This window comes from Theropithecus gelada, chromosome 8 (assembly GCF_003255815.1).
Source record: "Theropithecus gelada isolate Dixy chromosome 8, Tgel_1.0, whole genome shotgun sequence".
NCBI classification, from domain to species: domain Eukaryota; kingdom Metazoa; phylum Chordata; class Mammalia; order Primates; family Cercopithecidae; genus Theropithecus; species Theropithecus gelada.
In genome coordinates, this window is record NC_037676.1 from 20,826,140 (window position 1) to 20,853,451 (window position 27,312).

At 45.4% G+C, this 27,312-nt stretch overlaps 1 long non-coding RNA gene across 1 annotated transcript; it reads right to left on the bottom strand.

Moving 5' to 3' along the window:
- Positions 1–236: 236 nt before the first annotated feature.
- Positions 237–27,281, bottom strand: LOC112630519. The gene is made up of 2 exons (XR_003120887.1): positions 27,099–27,281; positions 237–567 (listed from the first exon to the last, which is right to left on the bottom strand). It is a non-coding gene; the product is annotated as an uncharacterized LOC112630519 (long non-coding RNA).
- Between the last annotated feature and the right edge of the window lie 31 nt (positions 27,282–27,312).

A 27,312-nucleotide genomic window follows, 5' to 3' on the forward strand; every position in this document is an offset into this window, starting at 1 on the left:
GTGGTTTTATCGTGTACTCTATCTCACTCAAAAATACGTACAATTCTTTGGTCCCAGCTACTCTGGAGCTGAGGTGGGAGGATCACTTGAGTCCAGGAGTTCAAGACCAGCCTGGGCAACATAGAGAGACCTTGTCTCTGAAAAATAAATAATATGCACCCACAAGCACACACATCCGGTTCTTCCACGTTAATGAGTATCTTGTGTTTCACATACTTCTGAATTAGCTGAAGGAATTAAAGGTAGCATCTTTTAATCCTCAGACCACCCTGCGTGGTCCGATTGAATTGGGCACTCAGCACTAGGCTCTTCAAAGGGAAAGGGTTTTCTTTCTTAGGACAGTACACAGTAAAAGAGTGGCACCCACGCTGTTCATCCAGTGCTCCAACCCCCAGTCCTGGTGTCAGATACTTCCACATTTGGGGCATTTCCCCTCGAGATGGCGGTGGCTAGCGACAAATGATGTGAACACGTCTCTTGGATTGTGGTTTGGCCACACAAGGCCCCACTGAAGTTCTACAGGTGGAGTGTGGGGTCCAGAAGGGGCTCAGGTCTTAGGGGTGTCATCTGAAAAAACAGAGATGGTGATGGGATGCTAGCTTTAGGAGCCCTCTGCCATGGCCACTTTCTGCCTCAGCTCTTCTGAAGCATTTCTTCTGTTCCCTTCCATTGGGGTAAACACTGATCTATCTCCCCAAAAACTGAGTCAGAAGTTGGACTTTGTTATTTGGCTCATCTACATTTAAGATCTAGTCAGAAAAAAATGCAGTCTTTACATCTAGAAAGCTTACATGAAAGAAAAAGAAAAATGCAGTCTTGATCACTGTTGGCCTGGAGACTTTATCTTGTGTATATTCCAGGGCGTGCATGAAGTTTCACTGGACAAGTAGAAACCATTCTAGGTATTCTAAGCAGAAAGAGTTAATACAGGAAGAGAAGTTTATAAACTCGTTGGAAGGCTGGAGGAATGAGCCAGAGGTTGAGCATCCAGGAATCAGAACCCCGTAGAACAGATGGTGAGGGAGCTACACTCTCTTCCACAATCAGGAGGGTGGAGACTCAAGCTCGACTGAGTTCTAGAACACAACACACTGCCACAGCTGCCAGCCAGGGATGAGGGAATCCCACAGCCCCAGCTGCCTCTGGGGAACCACACAGCTGTACCTGGACCCTGGCACACCTGAAGAAAGTGCCTGCTGTGTGCTAGGCACCCTGCAGGAGTTAGGAAAGCAGTGGTTAAACAAAGGGCTGTGGCCTGCTGGAGGAGCCTGTGCTCTAGTGAGGGAGACAGAGGATACGCTTAAGGAAGGAGGTTAAAAGGTGACAAGAGTTTGGGAACCTGCAGGGAGCAGGGGATTCTGGGTGGTGCCAGGCATGTTGCAGCAAGTAGGGTAGACCTCCTTGAGAAGGTATAGTTTGCCGGGCGTGGTGGCTCAAGCCTGTAATCCCAGCACTTTGGGAGGCCGAGACGGGCGGATCACGAGGTCAGGAGATCGAGACCATCCTGGCTGACACGGTGAAACCCCGTCTCTACTAAAAAAATACAAAAAACTAGCCGGGCGAGGTGGCGGGCGCCTGTAGTCCCAGCTACTCGGGAGGCTGAGGCAGGAGAATGGCGTGAACCCGGGAGGCGGAGCTTGCAGTGAGCTGAGATCCGGCCACTGCACTCCAGCCTGGGCGACAGAGCGAGACTCCGTCTGGAAAAAAAAAAAAAAAAAAAAAGAGAAGGTATAGTTTGAGGAAGTGAACCAGCGGGATCAGATGCAGGTGGGGAGAGTGCTCTGGGCTGAGTGAAGAGTCAGACAGACTGGCTGGAGCTGAGGGAGAGAGAGGGGTTTTAGGCCACCATAGGGACCTTGGCTTTATTTTTTTTTTTTATTTTTATTTTTTTGAGACACAGTCATGCTGTGTCGCCCCGGCTAGAGTGCAGTGGCATGATCTTGGCTCACTGCAGCCTCCACCTCCCAGGTTCAAGTGATTCTCGTGCCTCCGCCTCCCAAGTAGCTGGGATTACAGGTGCCTGCCACCATTTTTGTATTTTTAGTAGAGTTGGGGTTTCACTAGGTTGGCCAGGCTGGTCTCGAATGCCTGACCTCAGGTGATACACCTGCCTTGGCCTCCCAAATTGCTGGGATTACAGGCATGAGCCACTACGCCCGGCCCGGCTTTATTCTTTTTTTTTTTTTTTTTTTTTTTTTTTTTTTTTTTTTTTTTTGAGACGGAGTCTGGCTCTGTCGCCTGGGCTGGAGTGCAGTGGCCGGATCTCAGCTCACTGCAAGCTCCGCCTCCCGGGTTCACGCCATTCTCCGGCCTCAGCCTCCCGAGTAGCTGGGACTACAGGCGCCCGCCACCTCGCCCGGCTAGTTTTTTGTATTTCTTAATAGAGACGGGGTTTCACCCTGTTAGCCAGGATGGTCTCGATCTCCTGACCTCGTGATCCGCCCGTCTCGGCCTCCCAAAGTGCTGGGATTACAGGCTTGAGCCACCGCGCCCGGCCCCCGGCTTTATTCTTAAAGTGACCTGGTGAGCTGGCCGGTGTGGGGGTGAGGCGAGAAGCAGGGCTGAGGGAGTCCCTGGGCAGTGGATGGCAGTGACTTGGCCAGGCCACTAACAGCAGAGGCACTGGGAAGTGATTGGATTCTAGATACTGATTTCAAGGGTAGCACCAGCATGATCCGCTGATAGATTCGATGTTAGGTGTGAGAGAGAGGAGAGTCAAGCTCATCCACAGCTCTGGCAGTGGAAAACGGCCAAAGTGAAGAAGGCGGCCTCAGGTTTACCTCCACCTTTCAAACCTCAACTGGTAAAACCTCATGCATGCCCAGAATGCTAGCACAAGAGATTTAGGGAAATGTGGGTATTTCGCTTTCTGTCCCCTGCAGTTCAGGTTCTCTGTATAAAGTGGTGGGAGTGGAGTGGTTGGTGGGTACCACCAGCCATATTCATGAGAGTTGGCATAAGGGTTCACAGTTTGAGTGAAGCATCCTGAGACTGTGCCGTGCTGCCAACACAGTTCTGTCCGATTCATTCCCTCAAAACAGTATATTCCCGATGAAAGCATGACCAGTACTTAAACTAGCTATATTCAGTGTGACTCTCAGACCTTTCCCCAGGGCAAGATGATCACAAGAATTCCTTCAGAAATGTCTCTTACATTGTACAACTCAACTTTAATGGTGATATTGGAATCCGTCTTTGTACTATAAAAATTCACCCAAGCGATCTCCCATTTCTGGGCTATTTAGTTTTTTTCTAGTTTTTCATCATTTAAAAAATGATGCAGCCTGGGGTGGTAGCTCACATCTGTAATCCTAACACTTTGAGAGGCCAAGGCTGGTGGATCAGTTGAGCTCAGGAGTTTGAGACCAGCCTGTGCAACATGATAAAACCCCATCTCTACCAAAAATATGAAACTTAGCCAGGCGTGGTGGCTTGCGCCTGCATTCTCAGCTACTTGAGGGGCTGAAGCGGGAGGATTCCATGAGCCCAGGACGGGGAGGTTGCAGTGAGCTGAGACGAGATTGCACCACTGCACTCTAGCCTGGGTGACAGTGAAAGCTTGTCTCAAAAAAAAAAAAAAAAAAAAAAAACTGTTAAATTGCCAGTATCCTCAATTATTTCCTTAGGAGTCTCTACTTAAAATGGTTTTCCTGACCATCCTGGGAAACGTAGCAAGACCTGGTCTCTAGGGAAAAAAAAAAAATTTTTTTTAATTAACTGGGCGTGGTGGTATGAGCCTATAGTGCCAGCTACTCTGGAGGCTGAGGTGCGAGGATCAGTTGAGCCCAGGAGTTTGCTAAGTCCTATCCTATGAGATTTTTAAGGCTTTTGATAGATTTTTCCCTCCAGAATGTTTGCATCTATTCTCGTGTGCATCAGCAGTGCATTTGTAGTTAAATGTGTAATTAATGTTCTGTTTTTTTTTTGGTTTTTTTTTTGTTTTTTTTTTTTGAGACGGAGTCTCGCTCTGTCGCCCAGGCTGGAGTGCAGTGGCCGGATCTCAGCTCACTGCAAGCTCCGCCTCCCGGGTTCACGCCATTCTCCGGCCTCAGCCTCCCGAGTAGCTGGGACTACAGGCGCCTGCCACCTCGCCCGGCTAGTTTTTTGTATTTCTTAATAGAGACGGGGTTTCACCGTGTTCGCCAGGATGGTCTCGATCTCCTGACCTCGTGATCCGCCCGTCTCGGCCTCCCAAAGTGCTGGGATTACAGGCTTGAGCCACCGCGCCCGGCCCAATGTTCTGTTTTTAAAACTGTACAAATATTGGGCCAGGCGCCGTGGTTCCTGCCTGTAATCCCAGCACTTTGGGAGGCCAAGGTGGGTGGATCACTTGAGGCCAGGAGTTTGAGACCAGCCTGGCCAACATGGCGAAACCCCATCGCTACTAAAAATAAAAAATTAGCTGGGCCCATGGTGGCACGTGCCTGTAATCCCAGCTACTTGGGTAACTGAGGCCCGAGAATTGCTTGAACTCAGGAGGCGGAGGTTGCAGTGAGCTGAGATCACGCCACTACACTCCGGCCTGGTGACAGAGTGAGACTCTGTCTCAAAAAAAAATACATATATGTGTGTGTGTGTGTGTGTGTGTGTGTGTGTGTGTGTGTACAAATGTTGGGCCAGGCGCCGTGATTCCTGCCTATAATCCCAGCACTTTGAGATGGATATTGGCCGAGGTGGGCGGATCACCTGAAGTCGGGAGTTCAAGACCAGCCTGACCAACATGGAGAAATCTCTAAAATACAAAATTAGCCAGGTGTGGTGGCACATGCCTGTAATCCCAGCTACCCAGGAGGCTCAGGCAGGAGAATCACTTGAACCTGGGAGGTGGCGAATGAGGTGAGCCAAGGTCACACCATTGCATTCCAGCCTGGGCAACAAGAGTGAGACTTTGTCTCAAAAAAAAAAAAAAGAAAAGAAATGCATAAAATTATGGTAAATGCATAATTTTTATTAAATATATAAACTGATATAATGTGAGTGCTGAAGAAAAAGTTCTTATTTCTATGGAAACTAAGGTAAAGGCTTTGGCAAGATTAAAGGTGAGGCTGGGCGCAGTGGCTCACGCCTGTAATCCCAGCACTTTGGGAGGCTGAAGCGGGCAGATCACTTGAGGTCAGGAGTTCGAGACCAGCCTGACCAATATGGTGAAACACTGTCTCTACTAAAAATAAAAAATTCGCTAGGTGTGGTGGCACAAGCCTGTTAATCCCAGCTACTTGGGAGCCTGAGGTAGGAGAATCACATGAACCCAGGAAGTAGGGGTACAGTGAGCCGAGATCGCTCCACTGCACTCCAGCCTGGGCAACAGCGAGACTCTCTCTCTCAAAAAAAAGATGTGATAGAGGCTCTTGGTTGTTCCTTAATATCCAAATATCTACTCTTTCCTTCTTCCATGATAATAAGCCTTGACTTTTAGGAGGGCACGTACTCATTCAATACAAAGACCACATTCTCAGCCTCTTTTGAGGGCAGAGGTGACCCTATCATTACTTTCTGGACAATGGTATGTAATCATAAACATGGGGCAGTGCTAAGGTTTGGATGTTTGTGACCTTCCAAAATTCATGTTGAAATTTAGTTCCCAATGCAACAGTACTACGAGGCAGGACCATTAGGAGGTAATCAGACCGTGAGGGTTCCCACCTTGTGGATGGGATTAGTGCCCTCATAAAAGGGCTTGAGGGAATGTTTGTCCCTTTTCCACCTTCCACCATGTGAGGACACAGCAACAAGGCGTCATGCTTGTCATGCTTGAAGCAGAGAGGGCAAGCCCTCAACAGCCACTGAATCTGCTGGTATCTTGATCTTGGACTTCCCAGCCTCCAGAACTGTGAGAAATAAATCTCTATTTACAGATTACCCAATCTGTGGTATTTGTAACAGCAGCCAGATGGACTAAGACAGGATGCTCCCAGGAGCTTTCCTTAAAGGAAACATGATACATGCCTCTGTTACTTGGCAGGGGTGGGGGAATTATGAACCTTTATTTAACGATTTTTAAAAATAAATAAAACATAAACTACCGTTCTCCTTGTCTGTTTACTCTCCCATTTCCCTTTCCTATATCCTCAAGCCTCCAACGCCTCTCCCCAGTTCTCACTCTCAGCTGAGGACACTGCTTCTTAATGCATTAAGAAAACAGAAGCAATCGGCCGGGCATGGTGGCTCACGTCTGTAATCCCAGCACTTTGGGAGGCTGAGGCAGGCGGATGACCTGAGGTCAGGAGTCTGAGACCAGCCTGGCCAACACGGTGAAACCCCATCTCCACTAAAAATACAAAAATGAGCCAGGCATGATGGCACACACCTGTTATCTCAGCTACTCAAGAGGCTGAGGCACGAGAACTGTTTGAACCCGGGAGGCGGAGGTTGCAGTGAGCCAAGATTGCGCCGTTGCATTCCAGCCTGGGTGACAGAGCAAGACTGTGTCAAAAAAAAGAAAAATAGAAGCAGTCGGAGAGGGTGTGGTTCCCACTACCACATCTTGAGTCTGTGTCCAGGTGCCTGTTCTTGTCTCCTATTCCTATGGATGAACTGTTTGACTGGGTGTGGTGGCTCACGCCTGTACTCCCAGCATTTTGGGAGGCCGAGGTGGGCGGATCACCTGAGGTCGGGAGTTTGAGACCAGCCTGACTAATATGGAGAAACCCTGTCTTTACTAAAAATACAAAATTAGCTGGGCATGGTGGCACATGCCTGTAATCCCAGCTACTTGGGAGGCTGAGGCAGGAGAATTGCTTGAACCCGGGAGGCAGAGGTTGCAGTGAGCCAAAATCGTGTCACTGCACTCCAGCCTGGGCAACTAGAGCGAAACTCAGTCTCAAAAAAAAAAAAAAAAAGAAAAGAAACCTATGGATGAACTGTCTGCTCTTCCCTGAGATCAGACCCTTCTGTGGGCCTTAGATCCCATTCCCTGTTGTCCACTCAAAGGATACGGCTCCAGCAAACACCTCCCTCACCCACTCACCCACACATATGCATCCCCTTCATACACATATAGACCACTCCCATATTCACCCTCTCTCCACACATACAACCCCACAGGATACAAAACAGTAGTCCCCTCCTATCTGCAGGGGACAAGTTCCAAGACCCCCAGTGGATATTTGAAACTGGAAAGCACTGAGCTATAGATATACTGTGGTTTTTCCTACTCATACATACCTATGATAAAGTTTAATTTATAACTTAGCACAGTAGGAGATTAACAACAGCAGTAAGAAAAGAACAATTATAACAATATACTGTAATAAAAGTTATGTAAATGTGGTTCTCAACATCTTATTGTACTCATCCTTGTGATGATGTGAGATGGTTGGTACAATGTCGTTGTGATGAGATGAAGTGAGGTGAGTGGCATGGGCACTGGGGGCTTAGTGTTAGGCTACTACAGGCTTTTGAAGATACATCAGTAGGAGGATCGTCTGCTTCGGGTGATCCTGGACCACTGAGCCATGACAGTGTGGATGGTTTATGTCAGGGGCTATGTGTGTGCCTCACTTCCTTTCCTGGCACTTCCTCATCTCTCCAGCTCTAAACATGGAATGCCCAGGGCTCTGGCCTTTCAAGGTTTCTCTTGTCCATCTACCCTGCTTCCCTCAGCAATCTCATCCAGAATCATGGCTTTAAACTTTCTATTCCTAGTGAGCTATGATCACAACACTGCCCTCCAGCCTGGATGACAAAGCAAGATCCTGTCTCAAAAGGAGAAAGAGAATGGGGGAGGTGGATGGCTCACTGCGGCCTCGACCTCCAAGACTCAACAATCCTGCCATGTCAGCCCCCTGAGTAGCTGGGATTATGGCTAATTTAAAAAAAAAAAAAAAATAGAGGCAAGGTCTCACTTTGTTCCCGACTGGCCTTGAACTCCTGGGATCAAGAGATCCTCCCACCTCAGCCTCCCAACGTGCTGAGATTATAGGCATGAGCCACCACACCCCGCATCTCTTTCTCCCTTTAAGAGGTCCAGTTACCTCTTTGAAAATTAGAATGGGGCCGGCGCGGTGGTTCAAGCCTGTAATCCCAGCATTTTGGGAGGCCGAGACGGGCGGATCATGGGGTCAGGAGCTCGAGACCACCCTGGCTAATACGGTGAAACCCCGTCTCTACTAAAAAATACAAAAAACTAGCCGGGCGAAGTGGCGGGTGCCTGTAGTCCCAGCTACTCGGGAGGCTGAGGCAGGAGAATGGCGTGAACCCGAGAGGAGGAGCTTGCAGTGAGCTGAGATCCGGCCACTGCACTCCAGCCTGGGTGACAGAGCAAGACTCCGTCTCAAAAAAAAAAAAAAAAAAAAAAAGAAAATTAGAATGGAACTCAGCTGTTCCCCTACTGTTAGTAGTTACTAAATAAAATCTGTCTTCACTGCTTTAACTGGTGTCTGGCTTTTTAATTTTTAATTTTTTAGAGATGTAGTCTGACTCTAGCACACCGTCTGCAATGCAGTTGTGGTTATTGCTCACTGCCGCCTCGACCTCCCGAGTTAAAGTGATCCTCTCACCTCAGCCTCCTGAGTAGCGGGGACTACAGGCACACACCACCATGTCCGGGTAATTTTTAAAATTTTTTGGTAGAGGGGTCTCACTATGTTGCCCAGGCTGATCTCAAACTCCAGGCCTCAAGTGATCATCCTCCCTCAACCTCCCAAAGCACTAGGATTACAGGCATGAGAAGCTGTGCCCGGCCTGGCTTTGTTTATCTTTGACAATTCTAACAAACTTTAAAAAAAAAAAAATCCTGAGACAGTTAGGGACATTTGTATATTGACTAGATATTTGATAATATTAAATGATTGTTGTTCATTCTTTTGAGCTGTGATAATGGTGTTGTGGTTACATTTTTCAAAATAATCCAAAGAAATTTGTCCAGACTATTAGCATCTCTCCCCACTTCCAGCACTACCACTCTCAGCCAAACATCCTTTTATCAGATTTTTACATTTGCCTCTTTTTATTTTATTTTATTTTTTAGACAAAGGCACACATAGCCGGGTGTGGTGGCTCACGCCTGTAATCCCAGCACTTTGGGAGGCAGAGGCGGGTGGATCACCTGAGGTTGGGAGTTCGAGACCAGCCTGACCAACATGGAGAAACCCTGTCTCCACTAAAAAATACAAAATTGGCCGGGCGTGGTGGCACATGCCTATAATCCCAGCTACTAGGGAGGCTGAGGCAGGAGAATCGCTTGAACCTGGGAGGCGGAGGTTGTGGTGAGCCGTGATTGTGCCATTGCACTCTAGCACTCCAGCCTGGGCAAACAAGAGTGAAACTCCGCCTAAAAAAAAAAAAAAAAAAGGCACACATCACCATGATATGAAATATAGAAAAATAATTTCTGTATTTTTTTGTAGAGACAGGGTTCAGCATGTTGCTCAGGCTGATCTCCAACTCCTGGGCTCAATCAGTCCTCCCGCCTTGGCCTCCCAAAGTGCTAGGATTACAGGGATGAGTTACTATGCCCGGCCCCATTTTGCCTCTTCAATGATACATCACCCGCTCCTACCCACCGCCAGTCTGTTCAGTCTGCTGCAGAAGTTAGCATGGGACCTTCCTGGGGCCCCAGGGGCCTCATGTCCCGCTCTCCTCCTGGGCCATCCCACTCCAGTCGCACAGGCCTTGCTACTTTTGTCTTGCAGCAGGCCAGTTCCAGGTGCAGGGCTTTCCCATTATTTTTCTCCCTGCGTAGAACTTGCTTTCCCCAGATAGCTGCATGTCTTGTTTCCTCCATTTCTTCAGGTCTCTGAGACTTTCCTGACCACCCTACATAAATTAGTAAGCTCCCATCCCTGACACTCTTTTTTTTTTTTAATTTTTAAGTTGTTATTTTTGTGAGACAGTCTCACTCTATTACCCAGGCTGGAGTGCAGTGGCGCTATCTCGACTCATTGCAACCTCCACCTCCTGGGTTCAAGCAATTCTTATGTCTCAGCCTCCCCAGTAGCTGGGACTACAGGCACGCGCCACCACACCTGGCTAATTTTTGTTATTGTGTTTTTTTTTTTTTTTTTTTTTTGCAGTAGAGACGGGGATTTCGTCATGTTGGCCAGGCTGGTCTTGAACTCCTGGTCTCAAGTGATCCACCCACCTCAGCCTCCCAAAGTGCTGAGATTACAGGAGTGAGCCGCGCCTGGCCTCTGACACTCTTTACACCCCTTTTCTTGTTTTCTTTTTCTCCGTAGCACTTGTCACCATCTGACATATCATGTATTTCCTTTTTCTGTCTGATGTTCCCCCTAGAACACAAGCTATAGAGTAGAGATGGTTTTGTTCATGCCTGTATCACCAGGACTTCTAATTTCTTGCCCATCATAGGCACCAAATAAGTTCTGGTTGAAAGAATAGAGGCATGACTATTATTGTGTGAATGCTGCAAGTATGCACTAAAGAATCCGTAACCACATTTCTGAGCATATAGAGAAAAAAAACTGATAATGGCAGGAAAGTCTCCTAGCTTCCTCCCGGCGGAAGAATGTCCGTCACTTTTCCAGGACACTGACCTTATAGAGGAGGGCTTTGAGTCTATTCGACATACAGTCCTTGTGGCTCCCCAAGCTGCGTGTACAACAGGCACTGGTGTTTTACATCAATGTTCTATGAATGCTCATAAAGGCTGAAGGGGATTCTACCCACTGGTAAGTACTGCACATAGAGCAGTGCTAGGGTCTTCGGGACCCCAAAACCCTAATGACCCCTTTGACCTAAGTCCTGCTGATTGATGATTTTGCTGATTGGGGCATGTGCCAAAGGGAGGCAACCATCACCTGGAGGTGCCTCTTGGGGGATTTTAGATTTGTTGTCTTCCCAACGTTAAGAGATACACCCCTTTTGAAAAGCAGCTCTTAATACAGGCACTCATGCCTGTAATCCCAGCCCTTTGGGAGGCTGAGGCAGGAAGATCACTTGAGGCCAGGATTTTGAGACCAGCCTGGACAACATGCAAGACCCTCATCTCTACAAAAAAAAAAAAATTAAAAATTCTCCAGGAGAGGTGGCATTCACTTGTAGTCCCAGCTACTCGGGAGGTTGAGGCGAGAGGATTGCTTGAGCTCAGAAGTTCAAGGCTGCAGTAAGCCAGGATCACACCACTGCACTCCAGCCTGGATGACAGAGCAAGATGCTGTCTCTTAAAAAATCCTAAGCACCTTGCCGGGCGCAGTGGCTCACACCTGTAATCCCATCTCTTTGGGAGGCCGAGGCGGGCAGATCACGAGGTCAGGAGATCGAGACCATCCTAACACAGTGAAACCCCGTTTCTACTAAAAATACAAAAAATTAGCCGGGCATGGTGGTGGGCGCCTGTAGTCCCAGCTACTGGGCAGGCTGAGGCAGGAGAATGGTGTGAACCCGGGAGGCAGAGCTTGCAGTGAGCCAAGATCATGCCACTGCACTCCAGCCTGTGCGACAGAGCGAGACTCCGTCTCAAAAACCAAACAAACAAACAAAAAAAACCTGAGCACCTGACAAAGTGTACACAGCACATCCTCATAAAGGCCTGGTGACTGATTAGTCCCATTTTGGGGTGGCATGATTCCAACTCAAAGCTAACAATGTGGGAAGGGCCTGACAAACCTCCCTTGTCCGATGGAAATGATACATTCAGTATGCAGCTGGCCTGGCCCTAGTGGCATTTTGGCTTTACATGAAACAACAACAACAACAACAACACAAAAAACAGCAGCTATTCTTTTAGGGGACATTTTATCCTCCGCCCCACAGCTCACAATCCACAGAGGTTCCCCTAAAAGCCTGTGCCTGGTTCACTGATGGCTTGGCTGAGCTGAAGTCAGTGCTGTCCACTGGGCTGCTGTGCGGAATGGAAAGCAGATATGGTCGTTCCACTTGGTAGGCAGAACTCACAGCTGTTCTCATAACCCAGGTCAGTCTTCTTTGATGAACCTCCTGTTATATTTTTACTGACTCAGGCTGCTGACAATGACCTAGCTCCTTAGTTGTGCCACTTGGAAAACTACAAACTGGCAGATTAAATATTTCTCTAGCCTGGTATGGGTGCACACCTGCAGTCCCAGCTATTTGGGAGGCTGAGGTGGGAGAATCACTTGAGCGCAAGAGGTAGAGGCTGCAGTGAGCTGTGACTGCACCTGTAAACAGTCACTGCACTCTAGCCTGGGCAATATAGTAAGACACATGTCTAAAAGTAATACTTTTTTAAAAAAGATTTATGTTAGCTGGGTACAGTGGTTCACGCCTGTCATCCCAGCACTTTGGGAGGCCAAGTCAGGCGGATCACCTGAGGTCAGGAGTTCGAGACCAGCCTGGCCAACATGGTGAAATCCCATCTCTACTAAAAATACAAAAATTAGCTGGGTGTGGTGGCGGGTGCCTGTAATCCTAGCCACTTCAGAGGCTGAGGCAGGAGAATGGCTCGAACCTGGGAGGCAGAGGTTGCAGTGAGCCAAGGTTGCACCATTTCACTCCAGCCTGGACCATAAAGCAAGACTCTGTCTCAAAAAAAAAAAAGATTTTTGTCTTTTTTGGGTTTGTCTTTGGCCACAAACTGTGGAAACAAATTGCAGCTGCTGATTGAACTGTCTTGGTCGATCTAGGTGCCCATGGTAAGGGTGTATTCTCTGATGAGACCAACTGGAATCAAGATGCCAATTGAGTCTGCACCGCCCAGACTAACACCTTTGCTTTCTGGATCGATCATTGTACCAGACATGGCAGCACACCCCCCACAGACTGGGCACCCAGTAGAGGACTCTGCTTCAGATGCACAAGCTATCACTGCATGCCAGACTTGCGACTCCTAATAAAAGGAGTAAGAGGTGAGCTGTTTGTCTTTGGGGAGGAGGCCGCATTGCACAGGGTGTGGCAGTTGAGTCCATCCAACCTTTGAACCCCTTTTGGGGCTTCTGGCTCACTGCTGTTGACACTTTTTCAGGTTACAGTGCTGTTGTCCTGGTGCAATCAACTGATTCTGGCACATGAAACTAACTTTGAGGTGCTTTAAACTAATCTTCATCATACTTATGGCTTTCTGGACGTTGCAGTCTAACAGCCTTTTATGGCAATGGGCACAACGTTGTCAATCGGACTTTTAGACTGCCCACCATCCACAGGTATCCAGTATTTTCTATTTTTTATTTTTTTAGAGACAGGGTTTCTCTCTGTTGTCCGGGCTAGAGTGCAGTGGTGTGATCATAGCTCAGTGTAGCCTTGAATTCCTGGGCTCAAGTGATCCTTTTGCCTCAACCTTCCAAGTAGCTGGGACTTACAGGCATGTGCCACCACATTCAGCTAATTATTTTTATTTTTATTTTTATTTAGAGAATGAGTCTTTCTATGTTACCCAGGCTGGTTTTGACTCTGGGCTCAAGTCATCCTCCCGCCTCAGCCTCCCAAAGTGCTAGGATTACACACATGAGTCACTGGGCCCAGCCATCTAGTATTGTTGAGTGTTGGAACAGCCTCCTCAAAAATCAGCTCAATACAATTTCTGACTCTGCCTCCATTGCCTTTTCCTGGTCCCTATATATTAGTAAGGTAGTTTGGTCACTGAATATGACCATTCTTAGAAAGAGAGCCTTCCCTCTTGACCACTGCCTGGGTACTAATCAAGATGAAAAGTGGGGATGTTCTATAGAACTATTTTGAAAATTCAGGATTTGCTTCTGGGCACGATGCTTCTTTCTTGCTCCTAATGGCAGCCCCATCCCACCTGGTTAGTTCACCCCGTGGTGGCTGCCCAGCCAAAAGGGGGCCTAGGGGACTCAACTTCAATGCCGATTAAGTGTATGTGTGTGTGTGTGTGTGTGTTTAATATTAACTCTTTATATAATTTGTTAACATTCAAACTAATTATGAAGTAATATCAAGTGTGACAATCTGGGCTAGGCGTGGTAGCTCATGGGAGGCCGAGGCTGGCAGATCACCTAAGGTCAGGAGTTTGACACCAGCATGGCCAACATGGTAAACCCCATCTCTACTAAAAAAATACAAAACTTAGTTGGGCTTGGTGGTGGACACATGTAATCCCAGCTACTCAGGGGACTACAGGATGACAATTGTTTGAACCTGGAGGAGGAGGTTGCAGTGAGCCAGGATCGCACCACTGTGCTCCAGTCTGGGCAACAGAGCAAGACTCCATCTCAAAAAAAAAAAAAAGGTATGACAATCTGATTTTGATTTTTTTCTCCAAGAATTTTGTCCCCCAAACTGAAGAACAATTCTGTGTGAGACCACAGTTCTCAAACTGTGTCCTGAGGCACCCAAGGTGCCACAGCAGAAAGCCCCATGGAGCACCAGAGAATATTTTAAATTTTTAAGGGAAACATGATGATACTCAACATCTGCAGGAAATCATGCAAACTGCTATGAAAAGATAGATCATGGTTTCAACATTAGATTATTATCCTTTAGATAACATTCTAACTTCGTGAAGTTGGACTTCCTGCAGTTGCTGTGATAAAAAGTAAATATTGTATGAATACCAGTGTAGAGGAAATAAGTGTGGTGGTGTCCAACCTGATACCAAGGTTTCAGCAGCTCCCAGCACATCCCATTAGCAAGTAATTGTGGTTACTTAAGAATGGGATAAAAGTGCCAGGCGCAGTGGCTCACGCCTGTAATCCCAGCACTTAGAGAGGCTGAGACAGGCGGATCACGAGGTCAAGAGATCGAGACCAGCCTGGCCAACATGGTGAAACCCCCTGTCTCTACTGAAAATACAAAAATTAGCTGGGTGTGGTGGCACGTGCCTGTAGTCCCAGCTACTCGGGAGGCTGAGGCAGGAGAATCGCTTGAACCCGGCAGGCAGAGGTTGCAGTGAGCCGAGATCACACCACTGCACTTCAGCCTGGCCACGGAGAGAGACTGCATCTCAAAAAAAAAAAAAAAAAAAAAGGGATAAAAGTATTATTTTTATTTCAACTCATATGTGTTCTTTCTTTCAAATGGCTACTAAGTTGTGAAGACATGAATATGTATCAAGACATTTAGACCTAACTAATTAATGAAATTGGGCCGGGTGCAGTGGCTCACACCTGTAATCCTAGCACTTTGGGAGGATTTTGGGAGCCCGAAGCGGGTGGATCACTTGAGGTCAGGAGTTCGAGACCAGCCTGGGCAACATGGCAAAACCCCATCTCTACTAAAAATATCCCAAAAATAATTAGTCCAGTGTGGTGGTGTGCGCCTGTAGTCCCAGCTACTCAGGAGGCTGAGGCAGGAGAATTGCTTGAGCCCAGGACGCAGAGGTTGCAGTGAGCTGAGATCATGCCACTGCACTTCAGCCTGGGTGACAGAGCATGACTTTGTCTCCAAAAAAATAATAATAACAAATAATGAAATTGTTAGGTATTTCTTTTGGCCTGGATTTCTAGGGAAAAAATGGCCTTGTCCTTCTTGTACCTGACCCTTAGGCCTGGGTGTGACAGAAGGTTAATTTATAGCTACTGGAATGAGACACCGTGGAGGGAGAGTAATGACTTTGGCCGGGAAGGGACCACAGGGACCACCTCAGTCCCTGGGAGATATGGGAGAGAGGAGGACAGTAATGATCTTTGTCTATCAGAACTGCTTCTGGAGCCTCCTTACAAAGGAAAATACCCTGGTTTTCTCAAACTGTTGCAAGCCCCTTATTTTATTTTTTTGAGACAAAGCCTCACTCTGTCGCCCAAGCTGGAGGGCAGTGGCGCGATCTTGGTTCACTGCAACCTCCACCTCCCGAGTTCAAGTGATTCTCCTGCCTCAGCCTACAGGCATGTGCCACGATGCCTGGCTAATTTCTTTTGTATTTTTAGTAGAGATGGGGTTTCACCATATTAGCCAGGCTGGTCTCATACTCCTGACCTCAGGTGATCCACCTACCTCAGCCTCCCAAAGTGTTGGGATTACAGGCATGAGCCACCATGCCCGGCCCCATTACATTTAATTGGCTGCTGAGTCTGCCAGCCCCTGCCAGACCACTCTGACCTTCATTTGACCATCATCCTCCTTCATCTTAGCTAAAAGTTTGCTGGCATCAGCAGGGGCTGGACCTGGACCTATCTCTTGCACCTTCCCATAAAACATCAATCAGCACCTCCAGATGCCTTCCTCACCCCCATTCCTTTAGCCATTCTTCAGCCATTCCACTGAGTGGATGAATGCCACTGGCTGGTGGTGTGGATAAATACAGCAGGGTGAGCTGGCTACCTTCTTGTAGTTCCTTCAAAAATAAGGACCAGGCTGGACATGGTGGCTCATTCCTGTAATCCCAGCACTTTGGGAGGCTGAAGTGGGTGGATCATTTGAAGTCAGGAGTTTGAGACCAGTCTGACCAACATGGTGAAACCCCGTCTCTACTAACAATACAAAAAACAAACAAACAAACAAACAAAAAAAAAAAACAAAATTAGCTTGGTGGCAGTGGAGCATGTCTGTAATCCCAGCTACCTGGGACGGTGAGGCGGGAGAATTGCTTGAGCCTGGGAGGTGGAGGTTGCAGTGAGCTGAGATTACACCACTGCACTCCAGCCTGGTCAACAGAGTGAGACTCTGTCTCTAAACAAACAAACAAACAAACAAAAAACAAAGAACAAAAATAAGGACCATATCCAGTTTTTTGAACTGGTCTAGGAACCCTAGAGCTACAGACTTTCTGGGAGTCAACCTGTGCCTACCCAGCTGATGTAACATCCTACTTGGGGGGCCCAAAAATGATAAACAACACGTTTTTTTCCCAGGACCACCATGAGCACCCTTGGTATGTGGAAGCTAGGCATTAATTTGCCTCCTTCTGTAAATCGCGGTGACTTGAACCTTATAGTGACTGGTAAGAGACCTTAAGGAAACACCACGAGTAGATTGTATGACCCTCAGACAACTGCAGAGATCTCGTCAAATGAGGCTACCCTAAACTGCTCAGAGGTAACTGACTTGTTATTTATGTATACTCTATGGGGAGTTATCCTTATAATGGGAGTCATCCAATCAGAAAAGGCGGTATGAAATTTATCCCTGAATTTCACTGAAGTGACCAGTGATACCATCTTGGCTCTCAAAGGCATTAGGTCAAAAAAACTTTGCAGTTCTTGACAAAAGCCTGGTCCATAATAAGCCCTATGTAAGTATTTGTTAAACAAACAGCAAATACAAAATATAGGCAATATATTTTGTATTAATATATAGCAAATACAAAATATAGGCAAATACAAAATAAAGGCAATAAAGCATATTATCTGTGTCAATCAAATCTTTCACAGCCTCTCTAATTTTTTTGGGTTTGCTTGATTGGTCAATTACTGAGAGCTTGTTGTCTCCTATTATGTTGGCAGATTTTTCTACTTCGTATTAATCAGCTTTTGCCTTATATATTTTGATGCTATGTCATTAGCTGCATGTAAATTTAGAATTGTTTTAACTCCTTGAATCTTGTCATTATTAAGTGAGCCCCTTTTTCTCTAATACTACTTTTTGCTGTAAGGTTTTCTTTGTCTGATACTGACATGGCGACTCCAGCTTGCTTGCTTTTTTGGGGGGTTAGTGCTTGCTTGATTCTATTTATTCTTATTTTTTAGAGAGACGGGATCCCACTCTGTCACCCAGGCTAGAGTGCAATGGCAGGATCCTAGCTCACTGTAACTTCAAATTCTTCTGCTCAAGCACTCTTCTCGCCTCAGCCTTCCAAGTAGCTAGGACTACAGGCATGCATCACCACACCCAGCTAATTTTTTTTTTTTTTTTTTTTTTTTTTTTTTTGCAGAAATGGAGTCTCACCAGGTTGCCTAGGCTGGTTTTGAACACCTAGCCTTAAGTCATCTCCCACCTCTCAAAGCACTGGGCCTATGTTTTCACCATCTGAATTTCAACCTTTCTCTATCATTGTATTTTATGTCTACTTATGTCTATCTGTACCTACTAAACGCTATATAGCAGGATTTTTGTTTTTAAAATCCAATCTGATAATCTCTGCTTTTTTTTTTTTTTTTTTTTTTTTTTTTGAGACAGAGTCTTGCTCTGTTGCTCATACTGAAGTGCAGTGGCATGATCTCAGCTCACTGTGACCTCCGTCTCCTGGGTTCAAGTGATTATCCTGACTCAGCCTCCTGAGTAGCTAGGACTACAGGCACATGCCACCATGTCCGGTTAATTTCTTTTTTTTTTTTTTTAGTAGAGACAGGGTTTCACCACGTTAGCCAGGCTGGTCTTGAACTCCTGAGCTCAAGTGATCCACCCACCTCAGCCTCCCAAAGTGCTGGAATTACAGGGTGAGCCACCGCATCTGATCAATCTCTGCATTTTGCCTGGAAAGTTCGACATATTTATATTGTAATTACTAACACAGTAGAATTTATTTCTGTCACTTATTTTATGTTTCCTTTCTGTCCAGATTTTTCCGTGATAAATTTTTATTCTTCTTTGCCTTTTTGTTTAGATTAATTTTTTCTCATTTGTTTTTCCTCCACTGATTGGAAATATATAGATTTTATTTCTTAAAAAAAAAAAAAATTGAGACAGGGTGTTGTTCTGTTGCCCAGGCTGGAGTGCAGTAGCATGATCACAGTTCACTGCAGCCTCAAACTCCCGGGCTCAAGGAATCTTCCCACTTCAGCCTCCCTAGTAGCTGGGGCTACAGGCGTGTGCCACCATGCCCAGCTAATTTTTTTTTTCTTAATTTTTTGCAGAGACAGGGTTTCACCATGTTGTGTAGGCTCACTTTATTTCTTTAAAAATTTTTAATGTGCATACTTAGTGAGTGTAGAGTTAATTCTTATTACCCTCCTCCAGTACCTTATAATGCTTTTATTATAATTATCTCTCTCCTGACTTATATGCCTATTTTTCTTAACTTCTTGGCTCTATCATTTTTTTTTTTGGCTTTTTAAAAACTTCATTGTATTGGACATCTCTATGAACCTTTGCACATCTTCTCAGTCTTACCTTTCTCTTTATTTAGGCAGCACTGTGTTGACCAGTTCTCTGTGGGTACCCACCAGGTCTACACAGATACAACCTGATAGTACTTAACCTCAGGCTTGCTCTGTGCATCTTCTCCCTTCTTCCCTGAGACTTTCATGTTGACGACAAGGCATGGAACAGGATGGGAACACCACGGTGCAACTACAAAGTACCGGGGTTTAACATTCCTTGAGGTATGTCTTTGACCAAAGGAAAGGAGAGAGTCAATGGTACAAGCATCCTCCTTGCTCCTGTAGGATAGGCAGTCTTGCCATGGACTTCATATGGCTTCTGAAATGGTCCTGATGGATACAGCAACCAGATCATTGTAGCAGTGGCCAACTTCCTAATGCATCTTTGAGTAAGCTCTCCCTCCCTCCCTGCATCATTCCCCTGTCCCTCACTCCTAGTCCCTGGGATCACACTCTCCAGTCAAATACTTGCACTTAATCTGTCTCAGGCCCCACCTTCTGAGGATCTAGGCTAAGTCATCCATCTATTGCACACTATTATTACCCCTTTATTCAGCCACTTACTACACTCATGATTCCTTTTTTCTTCCCAGACTTTCCTTCTGGGGGCTTTTTTTCTACTTCTTCTTCTTCCTCTTTTTTTTTTTTTTTCTTCCTCTTTTTAACAGAGTCTTGTTCTATTGCCCAGGTTGGAACACAAAGGCATGATCTTGGCTCACTGCAAACTCTACCTCCCGAGTTCAAGCGATTCTCATGCCTCAGTCTCCCAAGTAGCTGGGATTACAAGCATGCTCCACCATGCCTGGCTAATTTTTGTATTTTAGTAGAGACAGGGGTTCACCATGTTGCCCAGGCTGGTCTCAAACTCCTGGTGTCAACTGATCTGCCTGCCTAGGCCTCCCAAAGTGCTGGGATTACAGGGTGAGCCACCTCAGCTGGCCCATTTTGCTTTATCTTCATGTTAAGAAATTTCATTAGAGAGGGTTTGTTGGAGGTAAATCTGTCAGTTTATGTTTCTTTGAAAATGCTTTATTTTACCCTTGTTTTGGAAATAAAATTTCACTGGGTATACAATACCTAGGTTGACAGATTTTTTTCCCTTAGTCTCTCAGGCCTGTGGATATATTGTACCACTGTCTTCCAGGATTTTTCTATTAATATTACTAAGTCCACTTTTCACTCATTTATAGATAATGTGTTTTTTTTTTTTCTTTGTGACTGCGTTTTTAGATCTTTTCTTTGCCTTTGGTATTCTGCATTACAATGATGATGTGCTGAGTGTAGATTTCTTTTTACTTCCCTGTTTCAGAGTCACTGGTCCTCTTGAAGCTAAAGATTTGTATCTTTCATCAAATCTAAAAAGCTCATACCCATTAAATCTTTGAATATTGCCTTTCCTCTTTTTTCTGTGTTATCCCCATCTCAAACTTTATTGGGCCTTTTCACTCTGTTCTCTGTGTTTTTAGCCTCTCATGTTTTCCATCTCTGTCTCTGTGCTACATTCTAGGTAAATATTTCAGCTGATCTTCTAATTCATTATGTCTCTTTTTAGCTGTGTATATTCTCTTGTGTAATTTTCCTTGAAGTGTTTAATTTCTATCACATTATTCATTTTTATAAGTTCTATTTTGGTTCTTTGCCAAACTTGCCTCATCAATTTTGGTTACCTTTGCTTTTTTTTTTTTTTTTTTTTTTGAGATAGGGTCTCATTCTGTTGCCCAGGCTAGAGTGCAGTGGCGCAATCAGAGCTCACTGCAGCCTCGACCTCCCAGGCTCAAGTGATCCTCCTACCTCAGCCTCCCAAGTAACTGGAATTACAGGCACGCACTACCATTCCTGGCCAATTTTTTTTTTATTACTATTTTTTTGTAGATAGCATTTTGCCATGTTGCCCAGGCTGGTCTCAAACTCCTGAGCTCAAGTGATCTGCCCGCTTCAGCCTCCCGAAGTGCTGGGGTTACAGGTGTGAACCACTGCACCTGGCCTGCCTTTGCTCTTTACTCATTGTTGCAATTGCCACCTTTATTTCTTGAAACATATTGTTTCATATTTATGAAATATGCTATTTATTTATATTCTGTGTTCAGTGACACTATTTTTTGAAATATTTCTGGATCTGGTTCTGTTCACTGTAGTTTCTGTATGTTATTTTGTGGTGTTTCTTTTTGTTTTTGGTTTGGGTTTTTTGAGACAGTCTCATTCTGTCGCTCAGGCTGGAGTGCAGTGGCACGATCTCAGCTCACTACAACCTCCACCTCCCAGGTTCAAGCGATTCTCCTGCCTCAGCCTCCTGAGTAGCTGGGATTACAGGCGTGTACCACCATGCCTGGCTAATTTTTCTATTTTTAGTAGAGATGCGGTTTCACCATGTTGGCCAGGCTGGTCTCAAACTCCTAACCTCAAGAGATCTGCCCACTGCAGCCTCCCAAAGTGCTCTGCTTGTTTTTTAATGTGCGTTTTAAAAAAAATACCTCTATTAAGATATATTTTAGGCCGGGTGTGGTGGCTTATGCTTTAATCCCAGCACTTTGGGAGGCCAAGGCAGGTAGATCATGAGGTTAGGAGTTCAAGACCAGCCTGGCCAACATAGTGGAACCCTGTCTCTACTAAAAATACGAAAATTAGCTGGGCATCGTGACGGGAGCCTATAATCCCAGGTACTTGGGAGGCTGAGGCAGGAGAATTGCTTGAACCCAGGAGGCAGAGGTTGCAGTGAGCCAAGATCACACCACTGCACTCTAGCCTGGGTGACAGAACTGGACTCCATCTCAAAAAAAAAAAAAAAAAAAAAAAAGATATATTTTACATATCATATAATTTATCCTATTCAATAATTTTTGGTAAATTTAATGAGTGGTGCAAACATTGCCATAAATCAGTTTTTGAACATTTTTGTCACCCTAATAAAAGCCCTCATGCACATTTACAGTTCATCCTAATTCCCACCCTCAGACCCAGGCAGCCATTAGTTTACATTCTGTCTCTATAGATTTATCTTTTCTAGACATTTCACATAAATGGAATCATACAATATGTGGTCTCTTATGTCTGGTTTCTTTCATTTAACATATTTTTGGGGTTTATCCATGCCACAGCAGTTTGTTCCTTCTTATTGATTAATCCATCCATTGTGTGAATATATACCACATCTTTATTCCTTTTTTCCTTTATTTTTTATTTTTTGAGATGGAGTTTTACTCTTGTTGCCCAGGCTGGAGTGCAGTGGCACGATCTTGGTTCACTGCAACCTCCACCCCCCGGGTTCAAGCGATTCTCCTACCTCAGCCTCCTGAGTGGCTGGGATTACAGACACCTGCCACCACACCCAGCTAATTTTTTGTATTTTTAGTAGAGATGGGGTTTCATCATGTTGGCCAGGCTGGTTTCGAACTCCTGACCTCAGGTGATCCACCCGCCTTGGCCTCCCAAAGTGCAGGGATTACAGGCATGAGCCACCGCACCTGGCCTCCTTTTTTTTTTTTTTTTTTTTTTTTACGTATCCCCATTGTTAAGCATACAAATTTCCGTTTATGCATTTACCAATTGATGAACATTTAGGTGAAGTTTTTGGCAATTATCAGTAATGCTGCTGTGAACATTTGCATGCAAGTTTTGTGTGGACATGTTTTCATTTTTCTTAGGTAGCTACCAAGAAGTGAAAATTTGATTCCTACAGTAATTTTTTGTTTAACTTTTTGAGAAACTGCCAAATGTTTCCCAAATAAGCTGCATCATTTTACATTCCTACTGGCAATGTAACAGGGTTCCTGTTCCACCACATCCTTGCTGACATCTGTTATTCTATTAGTCAGACAGGCCTGCCATAACAAATTACCACAGACTGGGTGGCCTCAGCATCATACATTTTCTTCACAGCTCTGGAGGCTACGATTCTATGATCAAGGTGCTGGCAAATTTGATTTCTGGTGAGTACCGTCTCCCTAGCTTATAGATGGCTGCCATCTTGCTGTGTCCTCACATGGCCTTGTCTCCGTGCTTCCATGAAGAGAGAAGGATAGAGATAGAGAGAGATCTCATGTCTCTTTCTCTTCTTATAAGGACACAAATCCTATCAGATTAGAGCTCCTCTTTACCTCATTTACAGCTCCTCTTTACCTCATTTACGTTAATTATCTCCCTACATACTCTGTCTCCACATACAGGGGATTAGGGCTTCAACATAAGTTTTGTGAGGAGGACACAATTCACTCCCTAACATTCCTCCCTCTGTCCCCCCACAAATTCATGTTCTTCTCACATGCAACACATTCGCCCCATCCTAACAGCCCCCAGAGTCTTATACCATTTCAGTATCAATTGCAAGTCTAAGGTCTCATCGAAATAGGCCCTCCCTGTCCACGGGTTCTGCATCCATGGATTAAACCAACCATAGATCAAAAATATTTGGAAAAAACAAAAAGGATGGTTGCATCAGTACTGAACAGGTGCAGACTTTTTTCTTGCAATTATTCCCTAAACAATACAGTGTAACAACTATTTATATAGCATTTACACTGTATTTGGTATTATAATTCATCTAGAGATGATTCAAAGTACACAGGAAAATGTGCATAGGTTATATGCAAATATAAAATATACCATTTTATATAAGAGACTTGAGTATCTGTGAATTTTGGTATCCATGGAGGGAGGTCCTAAAAACCAATACTCCGCAGATACTGAAGGACAAATTTCATTAAATTTTATGGCTCCAGTCAGGGGTGTTGGCTCACACCCATAAGCCACCGAATTCAAGACCAGCCTGGGCAAGATGGCGAAACCCTGTCTCTACTAAAGGGCTTATTAGTTCCAACAAGAGCTGGTTGTTAAAAAGAACCTGGCGCCTCCCTCCCCTCTCTTTCTTGCTTCCTCTCTCTCCATGTGATCGCTGCACAGGCTGGGTCTCTTTGCCTTCCGCCATGAGTGGAAGCACCCCGAAGTCCTCACCAGATGTCCAGTCTTGAACTTTCCAGCCAGCATAACCATGAGCTCAATAAACCTCTTTTCTTTAAAAATTACCCAGCCTCTGTAATCCCAGCACTTTGGGAGGCCGAGACGGGCAGATCACGAGGTCAGGAGATTGAGACCATCCTGGCTAACACGGTGAAACCCCGTCTCTACTAAAAAATACAAAAAACTAGCCAGGCGAGGTGGCGGGTGCCTGTAGTCCCAGCTACTCAGGAGGCTGAGGCAGGAGAATGGCGTAAACCTGGGAGGCGGAGCTTGCAGTGAGCTGAGATCTGGCCACTGCACTCCAGCCTGGGCGACAGAGCGAGACTCCGTCTCACAAAGAAAAAAAAAAAATTACCCAGCCTCAGGTATTCCTTTACAGTAACACTAAAGGGACTAATGGACTGACACAGGTCCACTCACATCTCTTGCGCCCCCGCCTTTTTTATTTCTGAGACAGAGTTTTGCACTTGTTGCCCAGGCCGGAGTGCAGTGGCTTGATCTCGGCTCACTGCAACCTTCGCCTCCCGGGTTCAAGCGATTCTCCTGCCTCAGCCTCCCGAGTAGCTGGGATCACAGGCACGCACCACCATGCCTGGCTAATTTTTGTATTTTTAGTAGAGACAGGGTTTCACCACATTGGCCAGGCTAGTCTCAAACTCCTGACCTCAGGCCATCTGCCCACCTCGGCCTCCTAAAGTGCTGGGATTACAGGTGTGAGCCACCATGGCTTTTGCCCATTTTTTTGATTAGATTGGGTGTCCTTCTGTTATTCAGCATGATGTGTTTTGTGAGCTCATATTTATTGATACCTTTTACATGGCAGTTTTGGGAGCCTGGTGTATTTCTCCTGAAAGGATTTCTAGTTCTCTCTGCCAGGAACCCAGACGTACTGCATAGGTCTACATTAAATGAAATCCTTCCTATAGGTTTTAGGCCCCACCAATAATGTAATTTTCTGCCCTTAATCTTGCTGTGGCTCTGGTGATCTTATTTTCTGAACAGCAACAACATCAACAACAACAATAAATCAGAATACACGGTTGGAATAGAAATATTTATGGGGACCAAGTGCCTAGGGTATTTGGAGTCATGACTGCTTAGGAAAATTCAGATTATGTATAGTTATGGGGCAATTTTCACTCTGAATTTTAGAGACTGGCAGGGCCAGGTGGACAGAATTTGGTGTTATGACTTAATTTTGAGTTAAAAAAAAAATCTGCGGTGGCTCATGCCTGTAATCCCAGCACTTTGGGAGGCCGAGGCAGGCGGATCACGAGGTCAGGAGATCGAGACCATCCTGGCTAACATGGTGAAACCCCGTCTCTACTAAAAATATAAAAAAATTAGCCAGGCGTGGCGGCGGGCCCCTGTTGTCCCAGCTACTCGGGAGGCTGAGGCAGGAGAATGGCGTGAACCTGGGAGGTGGAGCTTGCAGTGAGCTGAGATCGCGCCACTGCACTTCAGCCTGGGCAACAGAGCGAGACTCCGCCTCAAAAAAAAAAAAAAAATCTGTAATTTTCTCTCAGTGTAATATATGTACTCTTTTTGCCCCTTTCATTTTTAATTAACAAATAGCAATTACATATGGTTATGTGGTACAGTATAATATTCAGATATTTGTTTACATTGTGGAATTAAACCAAATTAATTAACATATCCATCTCCTCACATACTCATCTTTTTGTGATTAGATTGTGTGTGTCCTTTTTAATCAATATCCTAGGGATGGCTAATTAACAATTAAAGTATTCTGTTAGGGAATATAATCTCCAAGATATATTATTTTGAAAGATTCTAAATAGATATCCACGTTTCAGAAAGCTTCAACCATTTTTATGTCCAATCAACAGCAAGACTATATGGATTTTCCTTTGGTTAAATAAGTAGTGTTCATGATGTCTGGATTGGCTAGAAATACTGTACAAAGGCCACCTACACGTGCACGGATGGACAGGATATAGAAATATAGGAAACTCAATGTGCCTACCCTTTGTGATGGTGCTCTTGGTTTAGATTCCCAAATAGAAGACATGTTCAGGAAATTATCTGAGGATTATTATTTCCTTACTTCAACTAGAAGATTTGCTGAATCGTGCCCCCAAAATATTGTTTCGTGTGTATACAATAAGCGTGTCATGCAAAGTTTGGTCGGAGTTCGTAAAAGAACAGGGAGTTGGATCTTCATGAACGTTACAAAACAGTTTGTATAACTGTTTCTGACTGCACTTGCTACCATTAAGTATTTGCACAGGCACGAGTATTGCTTACAACATAACATTGCAACAGTTGCAAGTTAAGAAGGTTGTGTGGTAAAGGAAGTGAAAATGTTAGATCATGGTAAACAAATACTGTCTAGGAACAGTGAAGGGGCATCGTGCCAACTGGATTCCTGAGTTGAAAATCATCCTGCTCCAATAATTTTCAGACTATCCTCATTCGGGAAGCAGAGAGAGGGCCCTTGTATGTATGGATTAAAACAAGTAATGGGATATCTGAGACCTGGAAAAGGTAAGGTTAATCCTTCTCTAGTCCTATTCCATGCAGAGCCTTTGGATGTCTCTATAGCATCCACCAAAGCCTTCAGAAGCTTGACCTCAACCACCCTGTAAAACCTGGGTGTGGGAGAGGGATGCAGTTATTTGCCAAAATGGTTGGGAGAGGGGCAGAAATCTTTCTTTGGGTAAAATCATTCTGTAGTTGCTCAAGTAACCACTAATAATCTGCTTCCTAGAAAGTTCTTCTTGGCTCACAGATTTAGGCATCAATAAATAATAATAGGCAACATTTATCGAGGGTCACCTTGTGCTAAGTATTTTACATACGTTATGTCATTATGTGTGTACATTTCCATTCAACCCTATGAATGGATGTTTTTTTTTTTTTTTTTTTTTTTTGAGACGGAGTCTCGCTCTGTCGCCCAGGCTGGAGTGCAGTGGCCGGATCTCAGTTCACTGCAAGCTCCACCTCCTGGGTTTACGCCATTCTCCTGCCTCAGCCTCCCGAGTAGCTGGGACTACAGGCGCCCGCCACCTCGCCCGGCTAAGTTTTTGTATTTTTTAGTAGAGACGGGGTTTCACCGTGTCAGCCAGGATGGTCTCGATCTCCTGACCTCGTGATCCGCCCGTCTCGGCCTCCCAAAGTGCTGGGATTACAGGCTTGAGCCACCGCGCCCGGCCATGAATGGATGTTTTTAGTTTTTATCTCTGTTTTATGTATAAGGAAAGTGATGTGCAGAAATCATATGAATTAGGTGTCTGAATGCGCACTCGAGTTTACCTTTTCTTTTTCACCACCTGTATCGCTAATCCTCTAACTGGCAGGAATGGGGCAAGTCAATTTCAACACGCGAGTCTTAGGCTAAATCTGTTTATAAGAGTTGCCCCCAGAAAGGGAGTCAGGATCTCCAAACCCTAACACATTTTAACGCTGAGGGTCACAGAACTTCCAGCCCTCCTTCCGCACGAACCACCCCTGCACAGCGAACCTGCTG